Source organism: Pteropus medius, unplaced genomic scaffold (genome assembly GCF_902729225.1).
Source record: "Pteropus medius unplaced genomic scaffold, Ma_sr-lr_union100, whole genome shotgun sequence".
Classification (NCBI taxonomy): domain Eukaryota; kingdom Metazoa; phylum Chordata; class Mammalia; order Chiroptera; family Pteropodidae; genus Pteropus; species Pteropus medius.
In genome coordinates, this window is record NW_024352787.1 from 20,824,123 (window position 1) to 20,838,278 (window position 14,156).

Consider the following 14,156-nt stretch of genomic DNA (forward strand, 5'->3'; position numbering starts at 1 on the left):
TAAACAAGGAAAAGCTTGTTCTTTGAAAAAATCAATGAAATTGAAAACTTCTAGCCAGATTGAGTAAGCAAAAGAAATGAGAAGGCAAAAATCACCAATATCAAGAATAAAAAAAAGAGAAACATTATTACTGATCTTACATATATTAAAAGAATAAGAGTACTACAAAAATTTGATGCCCATAAATGTAACAATATAGATGTTAGCTATGGGCTTTTCATATATGGTCTTTATTGTGTTGAGATAAACTTCTTCTATACCTAGTTTTGAGTTTTTATCATGAAAAGCTAGTGTATGTGTGCTGAATTCAATGTGGTAGTATCTTGTTGAAGGTTTTTATATCTGTATTCATCAGGAATATTGGCCTGTACTTTTTTCCCCTTGTGGTTTCTTTCTTTGGAGTAATTCTAGCCACTCAAATTGAGTTTAGAAATGTTCCCTTTTCTTCAATTTTTTTGGATGAGTTTACAATTTTTTGATGTTAATTCTTCTTCAAATGTTTCTTAGAACAGTAGCTATCTGGTCCTGGGATTTTCTTTTTGTGAAGATTTTTGATTACTGATTCAAACTCATTATTCATTACTAATCTACTCATATATTCTATTTTTTATGAGTCAGTCTTAATAAGTTGTACGTTTATAAAAATTTATTTCTTGCAGATTATCTAATTTGTTGGCATATAATTGCTAATAATAGTTTCATATGACCCTTTTCATTTTTGTTGAAAAAGTTTTAATGTTCTCTCCTTTTAATTTTATTTGAGTGATCTCTGTTTTCCTAAGTTTAGCTAGAGATTTGTCAATTTTATTTATTTTTTTAAAAACCCAACTCTTAAAAGAAAGGAAACATGGCAGAGTGACAGACAACTCCAGATCTCTCCCCTTGAAACAACAGTAAGTTGAATATCTAAAACTCAATAAAAAAACACCCAAACTGCACACCAGCATGATCGAGCTTGGTATCTGAACATAAGAGCTACCACAGGTCAGAATCCCGGGTGTCAGGCAGTGGACTGGGAATAATAAAAAAGCTGCCTCTCGCATCCACCAGAGCTCCCTGCAAGAGGAGGGGAAAAGGAAAAGGAGCGGCGAGTTCATGCGGTGACTTCCCTGAATATTCCTGCCTGAGATAGCTGTGGCTGCAGGGCCCAGTCATCAGGGCAGAAAGCCAAGAAGGAGGCAAGGACCACAGAGAAACGTAGCTGATTTTTGCTGGCCACAGATGCAAAACCAAGGCTGAGCCACAGCCTCCAATCTCCAAATCAGAGGGCCCCACACCTCCAACCCAGATGCCCTCGAGACTGATCACTGACTGAGGAGCCTCAGGGGTATCTGAGCAAATGCTGCCAAAACTGTCACTGACACTGACAGGGACTGAAGTCGAGGTTAGCAAATGTGATTAAATATCAACAAGAAAATTTTAAAAGCATTATTAAGACTTTATAAAAAGCAGGGATCCAAGAGGCTTACACACCACTTACTGGAAACCCCCAGAAAGAACCAAATAGAACATCTGGAGATAAAAACCACACTGCAATAGTTGAAATATGAAATAACAAGCTTGGGAAATAGAGTGGAACAAATGGAGGAAAGGATCAGTGATATCAAAGACAGAAATCTACAAATAAATCAAAAGAAGAGAGAAACCAAAGAACGAAAAATAATGAAAGAGAAATATAAGAACTAGCTGATTCCATCAGGAGAGGAAACATAAGAATAATGGACATTATCGAAGGTGAGGAAAAGAAACAGGGATTAGAAAGCATTTTCAGACAAATAGTTGACGAGAATTTCCCAAACCTAAGGAATGAGCTGGAGCTTGGAACTCATGAAGTCAACAGAAGACCCAATTATCTCAACCCAAAAAGGCCTTTAATGTGTCACCAAAAGACATTGTATTAAAATTATCAAAAATTAACGACAAAGACAGAATTCTCAAGGCAGCCAGAGAGAAGGAAACGGTAACTTATAAAGGAAAACCCATTAGATTATACTCAGACTTCTCGGCACAAACCTTACAAGCAAAAAAGGAATGGAATCAAATTTAAACTATTAAGTGAAAGTAACTACCAGCCTAGAATAATGTATCCAGATAAGCGCTCCTTAATATATGAGAAATTAAAACTTTTCCAGACATACAAAAATTGAGAGAAGTCTCGACTACGAAGCCTACACTACAGGAAATACTGAAAGAGGTCAGTTCAACTAAAACAAAATGACAAAAAAAAATACATAATTAGAAGTAAAGTGACTATCAGGCAAATAGAAGCAGAGGAGTGTAAGCCTTACTAAGAACAGGGCTTTATAGGCTTAAATAATAAGAGAATTGTTATAACAAGATAATAATGAATGTTCAGGATACATAAGAACAAATTCAGATAACAATGACTGAAAAAGGGGGGATTCAAAGATCTAAATTTGCAAAGGGGAATGAAGATAAGTCATGTGCAGAAGAAAATGGATGATGGTATATATATATATATCTCCTTTACAAATTCATAATGGTAACCACATGCCAAAGATTCTGAACTGTTGTATGTAACACAAAACAAGAAGGACCACAGGGAAACCCCATAAAAGCTAACCAAAATAAAGTAAACAGAAGCACAAGGACAAGGAAGCAATGGAAACACCGAGCTACCAGAAAGCAAAAGATAAAATGGCTGTAAAAAGACCTTATATTTCAATAAACACCTCAAATGGAAAAAGATTGAATTCACCAATAAAAAGGCAAAATGGATCAAAAAACAGAACCCAAGCATATGCTGCCTCCAGGACACACATCTCAGCTCCAAAGACAAATATACACTCAAAGGGAAAGGGTGGAAAATAAGATTTCAAGCAAATGGCATTCAGAGAAAAGTGGGAATAGTGGTACTAACATCAGACGAAATAGACTTCAAAATAAAAAAGGTTAAGAAAGATACTGAGGGACACCTCATAATGATAAAGGGAATCATGCACCAAGAAGACATAACACTTATTAATATCTATGCTCCCAATCAGGGAGCCCCGAAATATGTAAAGCAATTATTAACAGAAATAAAGGAAGAGAGACCAAAACACTATCGTAGTAGTGGACCTAAATACCTCACTCTTGAATATGGACAGATCATCCAAACAGAAAATCAATTAAAGAAATAACATCCTTAAATGAAACATTAGACCAACTGGACATAATTGACATTTACAGAGTCTTCCATCCCATAACAGCTGCTTATACATTTTTTCTCCAGTGCACATGGAACATTCTCAAGAATTGACCACATACTGGGACACAGAGATAGCCTCAACAAATATAAGAAGGTTGTAATTATACCAACCATATTCTCTGATCATAATGCTTTCAAACTAGAGATCAACGGCAGGAACAATCAGGAAGAACCACAAATACATGGAGATTAAACAACATGCTACTGAAGAATAACTGGGTCAGAGAAGAAATAAAAACAGAGATCAAGAGATACATAGAAATGAATGATAATGATAGTACAATATATCAAAACTTTTGGGACATGGAACAAAGCGGTCATAAGAGGAAAGTTCATATCATTACAGTTCCATCTCCAAAAACAAGAACGAGCCCAAATAAACATCCTAACGCTTCATTTTCAAAACTAGAAAATGAAGAACAAATGAAACCTAAAGTCAGCAGAAGGAAAAAAATAATCATAATTAGAGCAGATATAAGTGAAATTGAAGACAAAAAAAAGATAGAAAAATAAATGCAACAAAGAGTTGGTTCTTTGAGAAAGTTAATAAAATTGACAAACCTCTAACTAGACTCACTAAAGAAAAAAGAGAAAGGACACAAACAAAATCAGGGATGAAAGAGGAGAAATTACAACTGACATAGCAGAAATACAAAAGATCATGCAGGGATACTATTAAAAAAGTATATAATAACAAATTTAATAACCTAGAAGATATGGATCAGTACCTAGAAAAATACGATCTTTCTAGACTAAATCAAGAAGATTTGGAAAATCAAAATAGACTGATCAGCAGTATGGAAATTGAAACAATCATCAAAAACCTACCAAAAAGTAAAAGTCCAGGACCAGATGGCTTCACCAGTCAATTCTACCAAACATTCAAAGAAGATTTAATACCTATTCTCCTCAAACTCTTCCAAAAAAATTGAAGAGAAGGCAATACTTCGCAACTCATTTTATGAGGCCAATATTATCCCGATACCAAAACCTGGTAAGGATAACACACACACAAAAAAGGAAACTACAGACCAATATCACTCATGAACACAGCAAAAATCTTGAATAAGATACTAGCTAACCAAATACAGCAACATATTAAAAAGATTATACACCACAATCAAGTGGGCTTCATCCCAGAGGCAAAGAGATGGTTCGACATACACAAATATTAATGTGATATACCACATAAACAAATTAAAAAATAAGAATCATATGATCATATCAATAGATGCAAAAAAAAAAAAGCCTTCGACAATATACAGCATCCATTTATGATCAAAACACTTCACAAAATCGGTATAGAAGGAAAATACCTAAACATAATAAAGAACCTTTATGACAAACCCTCAGCCAACATTATACATAATGGTGAAAAACTAAAAACCTTCCATCTAAGATCAGGAACAAGGAAAGGCTGTCCACAATTCTTATTCAGTATAACATTGGAGGTCCTAGTGAGTGCAATCAGACAAGAGAAAGATATAAGAGGTATGCAAATAGGAAACGAAGAAGTCGAACTGTCACTATTTGTGGATGACATGATTCTCTATACAGAAAACCCTAAAGACTCCACAAGAACACTACTAGAAACAATAAACAAATACAGTAAAGTCTCTGGATACAAAATCAACATTGAAAAATCCAGAGTGTTCCCATACTCTAATAATGAAGTGACAGAAAAAGAAGGGGAAAAAATAATTCCTTTTGCAATTGCAACAAAAAGAATAAAATACCTAGGAATAAATTTAATGAAACATGTGAAAAACATATATAATGACAACTACAAGATCCTATTAAAAGAAATCGAAGAAGATACAAAGAAATAGAAAGATATTCTGTGTTCTTGGATCGCAAGAATCAACATAGTTAAAATGAGCTTATTAACTAAAGCATTATACAGATTTCATGCAATCCCTATCAAAATCCCATCAGCATTTTTAAAAGAAATAAAACAAAAAATCATCAGATTTGTATAGAAGCACAAAGACCCCGAATTGTCAAAGCCATGTTGAGAAAAAAAAGAAAAAGAAACCAGACTGGAGCCATCACTCTGCCTGACTTCATGGTATTGGCAGCAAATCACACACACGGGCCAGTGGAACAGAATTGAGAGTCCAGAAGTAAATCCATATTTATATGGGCAATTAATTTTCAACAAAGAGACCAAAAACATACAGTGGAGAAGGAAATCCTCTTCAATAAATGGTGCTGGGAAAACTGAAGCCACCTGTAAAAGAATGAAACTAGACTGTTGTCTAACACTACACACCAAATTTAACTCAGAATGTATTAAGGATCTGAATGTAAGACCTGAAACAATAAAATGCATAGAAGAAAACATAGGAACTAAACTCAAGGACCTTGGACTTAAAGAAGATTTTATGAATTTGACCTCAAAGGCTAGTGAAGTAAAAGCAAAAATATATGAATGGGACTATATCAAACTAAAAAGCTTCTGCTCAGAGAAAGAAATCATCAACAAGGTAAAAAGACAACCATCTAAATGGGAAAATATATTTGCAAGCAATACCTCTGATAGGGGCTTAATATTCAAAATATACACAGAACTCATACGACTCAATAACAACAACAACAACAAAAAAACAAATGATCCAATCAAAAAATGGACCAAGGACCTGAACAGACACTTCTCCCCAGAGGACATACAAATAGCCAATAAATATATTAAAAGATGTTCAACATCACTAGCTATTAGAGAAATGAAAATCAAAAACAAAATGAGATATCATCACACACCTGTTAGAATAGCTATAATCAACAGAACAAATAATAACTAATGTTGGAGAGGATGCGAAGAAAAAGGAATCCTTATACACTGCTGAGGGGACTGCAAATTGGTACAGCCACTATGGAAAACAGTATGGAGCTTCCTCAAAAAACTAAAAATTGATCTACCATATGATCCGGCAATTCCTCTATGGGGCATTTATCCCAAGGACTTGAAAACCCATATGCAAAAAGATATTTGCACACCGATGTTCATAGCAGCATTATTCACAGTGGCCAGGACATGGAAGCAACCGAAGTGTCCTACAATAGATGACTGGCTAAAGTATACATATATACAATGGAATATTACTCAGCCATAAGAACAGATGAAATACTGCCATTTGTGACAACATGGATAGACCTCGAGATAATCATGTTAAGCCAAATAAGCCAGACAGAAAAAGTTGAAAATCACATGATATCACTTATGTGAGGGATATAAACCTAAAAGCAACAAATGAGCAGAACAAACAAACAGAGACTCATGGACATGGACTATAGACTAATGGTTACCTGAGGACTATAGACTAGTGGTCTACAGTGGGGTGGGGGAGGAGAAGGAAGGTAGACGATATAAAAGGGGTCTAATATAGGGAGATAGGGTGAGGGCGATGTGGTTAAAGGGGATCAAATATATGGTAGCTAAAGGAAACTGGACTTTGGGTGGTAAACACAATGTAATATGTAGAAATTGAATTATATCGTACACCTGAAAATTATATAATTTTATTAACCAATGTTATTCCTATAAATTTAAAAGAATTAATTAATTAATTAAAAAATAATAATAATAAAAGTGGGGGTATTTGAGGTCTTTCTTTTTTAAAAGGTAGGCATTTGTCACTATAAAATTCCTTCTAATTACTGCTTTTGCTGTTCCCAGAAGTTTGGGATTGTTGAGTGTTTGCTGTTTGTTTGTTTCAAGATATTAAATAATTTTTGTTTTGACTACTTCTGTGAACCAATGGTTGTAATGAGTACATTTTTTTTGCTGAGGACTTCTGTTTTTCCCCCCAGCTTTATTGAAGTATAATAGACAATTTTTTGTTCATTGTACAATTCAATGAGTTTTTTTTCAATTTTAGTTAGCATACAATAATATATTAGTTTCAGTTGTACAGCATAGTGATTAGAGATCTATATGACTCACAAAATGGTCACCCAATTAAATCAGGTACCCCTCTGCCCCTTTAAATACTTATTACAACATTGTTAACTATTTACCTTATGCTACACTTTATATCACCATGTCTATTCTGTAACTATCTATTTGTAATTTTTAATCAATTTGCCCATTTTCACCATCCTCCCAATCCCTTCAAAATATTCTCTGTATCTATGAGTTTGTTTCCACTTTTGTTGTTGTTGATGATGATTTTGTTCTTTAGATTCCACATGTATGTAAAATCATGTGGTATTTGTCTTTCTCTATCTGACTTACTTCATTCAGCACAATACCCTCTAGATCCATCAGGCAATATCTTTTTTTATCTCCTTCCTTTTAGTCTGTGTGTGTCTTTTAATCTGAAGTGAGTCTCTTGCAGGCAGCATATGTAGGGGTCATGTTTTCTTATTCATTCAGTCACTCTATCTTTTGGTTGGAGCACTTAATTCTTTTCCATTTGAAGTACTTATTGATAGGAATATAGTTATTACCATTCTTAATTCCTGTTTTTGATACATATTTTTTCTTCTTAAAGAAGTCCCTCCAACATTTCCTGTAATACTGGCTTGGTGGTGATAAACTCCTTTAGTTTATTTTTGTCTGGGAAGCTCTATATCTGTCCTTCAACTCTAAATGATAATTTTGCTAAATAAGCTATTCTTGGTTGTAGATATTGGGTTTTCAACACTTTGAATGTTTTGTACCAAGCCCTTCTGTCCTGCAAAGTTTCTTTTGAGAAGTCAACTTCCGGTCTTATGGGTGCTCTCTTGTAGGTAACTAACTGCTTTCTTCTTGCTCCTTTTTAAGATTCTCTTTTTGTATCTAACCTTTGGCATTTTAATTATGATGTGTCTTGGTGTGGGCCTCTTTGGGTTCCTGTTTTTGGGGACTCTCTGAGCTTCCTGGGGTTTTATGTCTATTTCCAGGTCTAACACCAGGTTAAGGAAGTTTTCCACCATTATTTCTTCAAATATATATTCAACTTCTTGTTCTCTCTCTTCAAGTACCCCTATGACACAGATGTTATCTTTAATTTTGCCCCATGGGCTCCTTAAATTATTATTATAGTCTTGGTTACTTTTTTCTTGCCCTTCTTATTTGGCGTCTTTGGCTTCCCTATCCTCTATATTGGTGATTTGATCCTCTTCTTCCTCCACTCTGTTGATTCCCTCTAATATACTAGATATTGTAGTCTTCATTTCTGACTGGTTCCCTTTTACAATTTCCATTTCCTTTTCCATTTTTTATCTCTTTGTTAAAGTTCTCACTGAGTTCATCTACACTTCCCCTAAGTTCATTGAGCATCTTTATAAGCAATGTTTTAAACTCTGCATCTGTGAGATTCTTGACTCCATTTTTTCCTGGATCTCTGTTCTGTTCTTTCATGTGGTTTCTGCTTCTTTGTCTTCCCATTTGGGCTGCCTTTCTGTGTCTGTTTCTGTGTACTAATCAAAGTTCCTAAGTCTCCCAGTCTTATTAGCATGACTTTGTGTAGTAGGTGTCCAGCAGCACAGTCCTGAGAAGGACTGAGGCCAAGTTTAGCCCCAGCCTGTGCCCCTCCAGGGCCACCTATTAAGATTCAGCACACAAATTACAGATGCTGTGCTTATAGTTGCCTCAAGAAGCCACACCAGAAACCAAGGCCAGTGTGAGTCTTGGCGCTGCTCAGCAAGTGGCACAGGACTTGACAAAAACACAACTGAATGTGGTTTGGGTGGGGCTGTGAGTTGGGGGAGGCAGAGTTCAGGGAATCTTCTGAGTGGAGCAACCTCTGTTATCCAGTTTGATGACATCTCAACTATGGTGGCACCAAGTCTGCACACTGACAGCGGGGTGGGCTCAAGAGAGGAACAATGGATACCACCAGCACTTCTGCCTGGTAGAAAGCCTTGCCTCTGGCCCTCACTCTGATAACTCAGTGTCCCTCTGTAAGTCCCTGGTGACCCCTAAGCAGCTGACCTGGTACTGATACGCAGAGTGAGCAGGTCCATCAGCGGGAAAGTCCAATCTGGGACATGGCCCTTTTAAAAGACTGCTATAGCCTTTGTCCCACTCAGCCACTGGTATCTGGGAAGCCTTACGTTTTCGCCCTCTCCTACCTCCAACCATTGCAGGCTGATTTCTTATTTCTCTCCCTAGTTGTAGGACTTCTTTTCATCTATACCCCCAGTGACTGTACTTACTGTTTCCTCTGTGTTTCTGTCTCAATTTTGATGCGGTCGCAAGAGGGAATGAGTGAAGCTTCAATCATTTATGCCATTTTGCTCCTACTTTCATGAGTGTTTTTAAATTTCTCTACATTTATGAATTTTTAAATTTTTCTTATCAATTTCTAGTTTCATTGCACTGTGTTCAGAAATAATACTCAGTATAATTGCAATGCCTTCTTAAATTTAAGTCTTGTTTGTAGGCTCACATATTCTGCTGCTGTTGTGTGCAATATTATGCATGTATTTGTTAGATCTACTTATTTTATTGTACTGCTTAGGTTCAGCTATTTCCTTATTGATTTTATGTCTGGATGTTTTATGTATTGTTGAAAGTGGATGTTGAAGTCTCTTACTATTATCATGTTTCATGTGTATTATTCTCTTCATTTTTGTGAATTTTTGCTTTTCATAATTAGGTACTCTAATGTTAAGTCTGTGCGTGTGTGTAAAATAAATATATATATTTTTGTTATCTTCTTATTCAATCAATCATTTCATCATTATAAAATACCCTTATCTCTTTTCACAATTTTGACTTAAATCTTATTTTAACTGATATATCACCACCCCTGCTTTCTTATTTTAACCATTTTCATGGAATATCTTTTTTTTTATTCCTTTATTCTCTGCCTATGTGTGTCTTGATTCTAAAGTGGATACATTGTAGACAGCATGTAAAATATATATATGTGTTAGTCAAGGCAACCCTTGGTTGGCCTTACAGATTGCAAGGACCTTGTCAGTTTACAATCCCTTATTTTTTTATTTTTTACACCTACAGCACCTGGTCTTCCTAGGTGGTCTCCTATCCAAGTACTAACTAGGTCCGACCCTGCTTAGCTTCTGAGATCAGACAGAATCGGGTTTGTTCAGGGTAGCATAGCCGTAGACTGGATATATTTTTAAAAAATTCATTCAGCCACCCTATATCTTGTGATTGGAGAGATTCACCTATTAAAGTAATTATTATATATGGTATATAATATACAATATATAGTAATACATTTAAGTAATAATAGAGAATGACTATTGTCATTTTGTTAAATATTTTTCATCTATCTTGTAGTTCTTTTGTTTCTCTGTCCCCCTATCTCTTTTAATTCCTTTGTATTTTGTTATTTGTAGTGATGTTTTTATTCCTTTCTCTTTTTATTTGGTGTATCTTCTATAGGTATTTTCATGAGACTTACAAAAAAATCTTACAGTTATAATATCTAACTTAATAACAACTTTAATCACATGCAAAAACTTTACACTTCTACCTCTTCCCTAATTTATGTGTTTGGTGTTAAAGTTTACATAGTTTTATGTTGTATGTTCATTAACAGGTTTTTGTGTTTATAGTTATTGTAATACTTTTTTATTTTAACTTTTATACTAGAGGTAAAAGTGTTTTAATACCTTCATTACAGTATTTTCTATTTGTCTATATACTTGCCTTTATCTTTGTGTTTTATACTCTCATGTGCTTTGTGTTACTGTTTAGTGCCTTTTGTTTCAACTTGAAGAACTCCTTTTAGTAGTTCTTTTAAGGCAGATCTAGTGGTGATGAATTTCCTCAGTCTTTATCTGTTTGTGGGGTATTTTTCCTTCATTTATGAAGGGTAGTTTTTGGGGGTATAGTATTCTTTGTTGAAAATTTTTTCTTTCAGTACTTTGATAATATTATCCAATTCCCTTACAGCCTGCAATTTTATGCTGAGAAATCAGCTGATAGTTATACATGTGTTTCATGATACATGATGAATTGCAATTCTGTTGCTGTTTACAAAATTCTTTCTTTGTCTTTGACTTTTGACAATTCGAATATATTGTGTCTTGGTGTAGACTTCTTAAGGTTTATCTTTTTTGACAGTCTTTCAAGTTTTGTAAATGCGAGTATATTTTCCTCTCTCCATATGGGAAGTTTTCAGCCATTATATTTTTAAATAAGTTTACTGCCCATTTCTCTCCTTCTTCTTCTAGGACTCTCATGATAAATATATTGATTTTTGTCATAAAGTTACATATTTCTCTAAGGCTTTTTTTCACTTTTTTCTTTTTGTTTTTCTGACTGGATAATTTCAAATTATTTTTGTCTTTGAATTTGTAATTCTTTCTTCTGCTTCATCAAATCACTGTTGAATCCCTCTAATAATTTCTTTAGTTCAGTTATATTCTTCACCTCCAAAATTTCTGTGTTTCTCCTTTATCATTTTTATGGTTATTGATATTATAATTTTGTTTACATATTACTTTTCTGATTTTATTTAGTTATTTGTGTTCTCTTCACTGTGTTTCTTTAGGATGATTATTTTGAATTCTTTGTTAAGCAATTTATAGAATTCTTTTTTATGGTCATTTACTAGAGATTTATTTTGTTCTTTGGTCATATCATGTTTTCCTTATTTTATATGTTCCTTTTAGCTCTTCATTAGTGTTTGAACATTTGAAAAATAGCACCTTTACTTAGCTTTTACAGACTGGCTTTGACTGTGAAAGACATTCACCAGTCAACCTGGTCAGGGATGCTGGATCTTTGTTCCTGGCTGTCCTAGGTATGCAGTCTTTTTGTGGGGTCAAGGGGAATGCTTAATCTCTTGCTTTCTCTAATATATAACCATTTCAGTTTTATCAGTGATTCCTGTAATGTGAGAGAGAAATGGGTTTCTTGGGCAGTGTGCTGAAAGACTGAGGATACTGGCAGCATTCACCACTATTCCTTCTCCTTCCTGAGGAAAAAGCTTCAGTTATGTACTTTTCCCCTATCTTGCAGATTTGTGACAGCTGCAGCTTCTCCAGGCATTTGTACTATGCCAGAATTTTAGTGTTCTGTGTGAGGCAGGGCAGAATGCAACCTCTTGGTGGATGCATCGAAAGGCCGGGGATGTTGAACACATCCTCCACTACTCCCTTTCTCCTGAAGGAGAAGCCTCAGTTACGCAGTTTCTCCAAGCCTCTCAGAGAGCATTGCTGACCAAACTGAGGTGCCTGCCTCCCCTAGTTTCCTCAGGCACCTGAATAATGCCAGTTTTATTAGCCATGTGTGTGAGGTGAAAGAGAAGCCAGCCCCTAGAGATTACTAAAAGACTGGAGGTGTTGGACACTATTCCCATTCTCTCCCATCCTCTGGGAGGAATTGTGATATCTCTAAGTCCTGAGCTGTAATAGGTTGGGGGAGGTGTTAACATAGGTAAAATGAAATTACTCTTTTTAGCTGTTTCATGCAGCTGATTTTTATCTTGTGATTGTCTGGAGGATTACAACTTCTTAACTAGATTCTGGACTTCTCCAAAGTGTATGTTGCTACTTATATCTTTGTTAAATCTATGTTTCTATGGGGAAAAAGGATTTGGACTTTCTATTCGGCAATTATGCTGATGTCACTCCCACCATTTTGTATTCTTGGTACCTTTTTCAAGCATCGGTAGACTGTATATGCACACACTTATTTCTGGACAATCTATTCTATTACATTGGTCTATATGTTTATCTTTAGGCTGCTGCCACATTGTTTTAATTACCGAAGTTTTGTAATATATACTGAAATCAGAAAGTGTGAAAAACCCATCTTTTTTTCTTTTTTTTCCATCTTCATTGAAATATAATAGACAATTAGTTGCTCGTATTTACATTGTACAATTCATTGAGGATTTTTTTTTTCAATTATAGTTGGCATACAATAATATACCAGTTTCAGTTGTATAGCTTAGGAATCAGAGATCCATATAACTCCCACTAAATCTAGTACCCCTCTTCCCCCTTACATATTTATTACAACATTATTAACTATCTTCTCCATGCTACACTCTACATCTCCATGTCTATTCAGCAACTATCCATTTGTACCTCTTAATCCCTTTGCCTTTTTTGTCCCGCCAATCCCCCTCTTATCTAGTATGCCTCTAAATATTCTCTGTACCTATGAGTTTAATTCCACATTTGTTGTCGTTGTTGACAATGATGATGATTTTATTCTTTAGATTCTACACATACGTGAAATCATGAAATATCTGTATTTCTCTATCCAACACATTTCATTCAGTGCAATACCCTCTGAGTCCATCAAAGCAATATCTTTTTCCATCCCCTCCCTTTTAGTCTGCGTGTGTTTTTTAATCTGAAGTGAGTCTCTTGTAGGCAGCATATGCAAGGGTCTTGTTTTCTTATCCATTCAGCCACCCTATCTTTTGGTCGAAGCACTTAATTCTTTTCCATTTGAGGTACTTGTTGATAGGAATGCAGTTATTACCATTCTTTATTCCTGTTTTTGATACATGTTTTTTCATCTTAAAGAAGTCCCTCCAACATTTTCTGTAATACTGGCTTGGTGGTGATAAATTCCTTTAGCTTATTTTTGTCTGGGAAGCTCTTTATCTTACTTTCATCTCTAAATGATAGCTTGCTGGGAAAAGTATTCTTGGTTGTAAATCCTGGGTTTTACTCACGTCAAATATTTTGTACCAAGCCCTTCTGTCCTGCAAAGTTTCTTTTGAGAAATCACCTGCCGGTCTTATGGGTGCTCTCTCATAGGGAACTAACTGCTTTTCTCTTGCTGCTTTTAAGATTCTCTCATTGTATTTAACTTTTGGCATTTAATTATGATATGTCTTGCTGTGCGCCTCTTCGGATCCCTGAGTTTTGGAATTCTCTGAGATTCCTGGGGTTTTATGTCCATTTCCTTCACCAGGTTAGGAAAATTTTCCATCATTATTTCTTCAAATAGCTCTTCAACATTTTATTTGTTTGTTTGTTTGTTCCAGGTACCCCTATGACATGGATATTTTTACATTTAATA

The 14,156-nt window shown here is 35.1% G+C and overlaps 1 protein-coding gene and 1 pseudogene across 1 annotated transcript in view; both read right to left on the reverse strand.

Annotated features, from left to right (window-relative positions):
* The window catches only part of SEPTIN14 (septin 14), a 117,139-nt gene that overhangs the window by 71,411 nt on the left and 31,572 nt on the right, over window positions 1-14,156 (reverse strand). The gene's annotated exons all lie outside the window — the stretch shown is intronic.
* LOC120591995 (uncharacterized) lies at window positions 10,152-10,270 on the reverse strand (annotated as a pseudogene).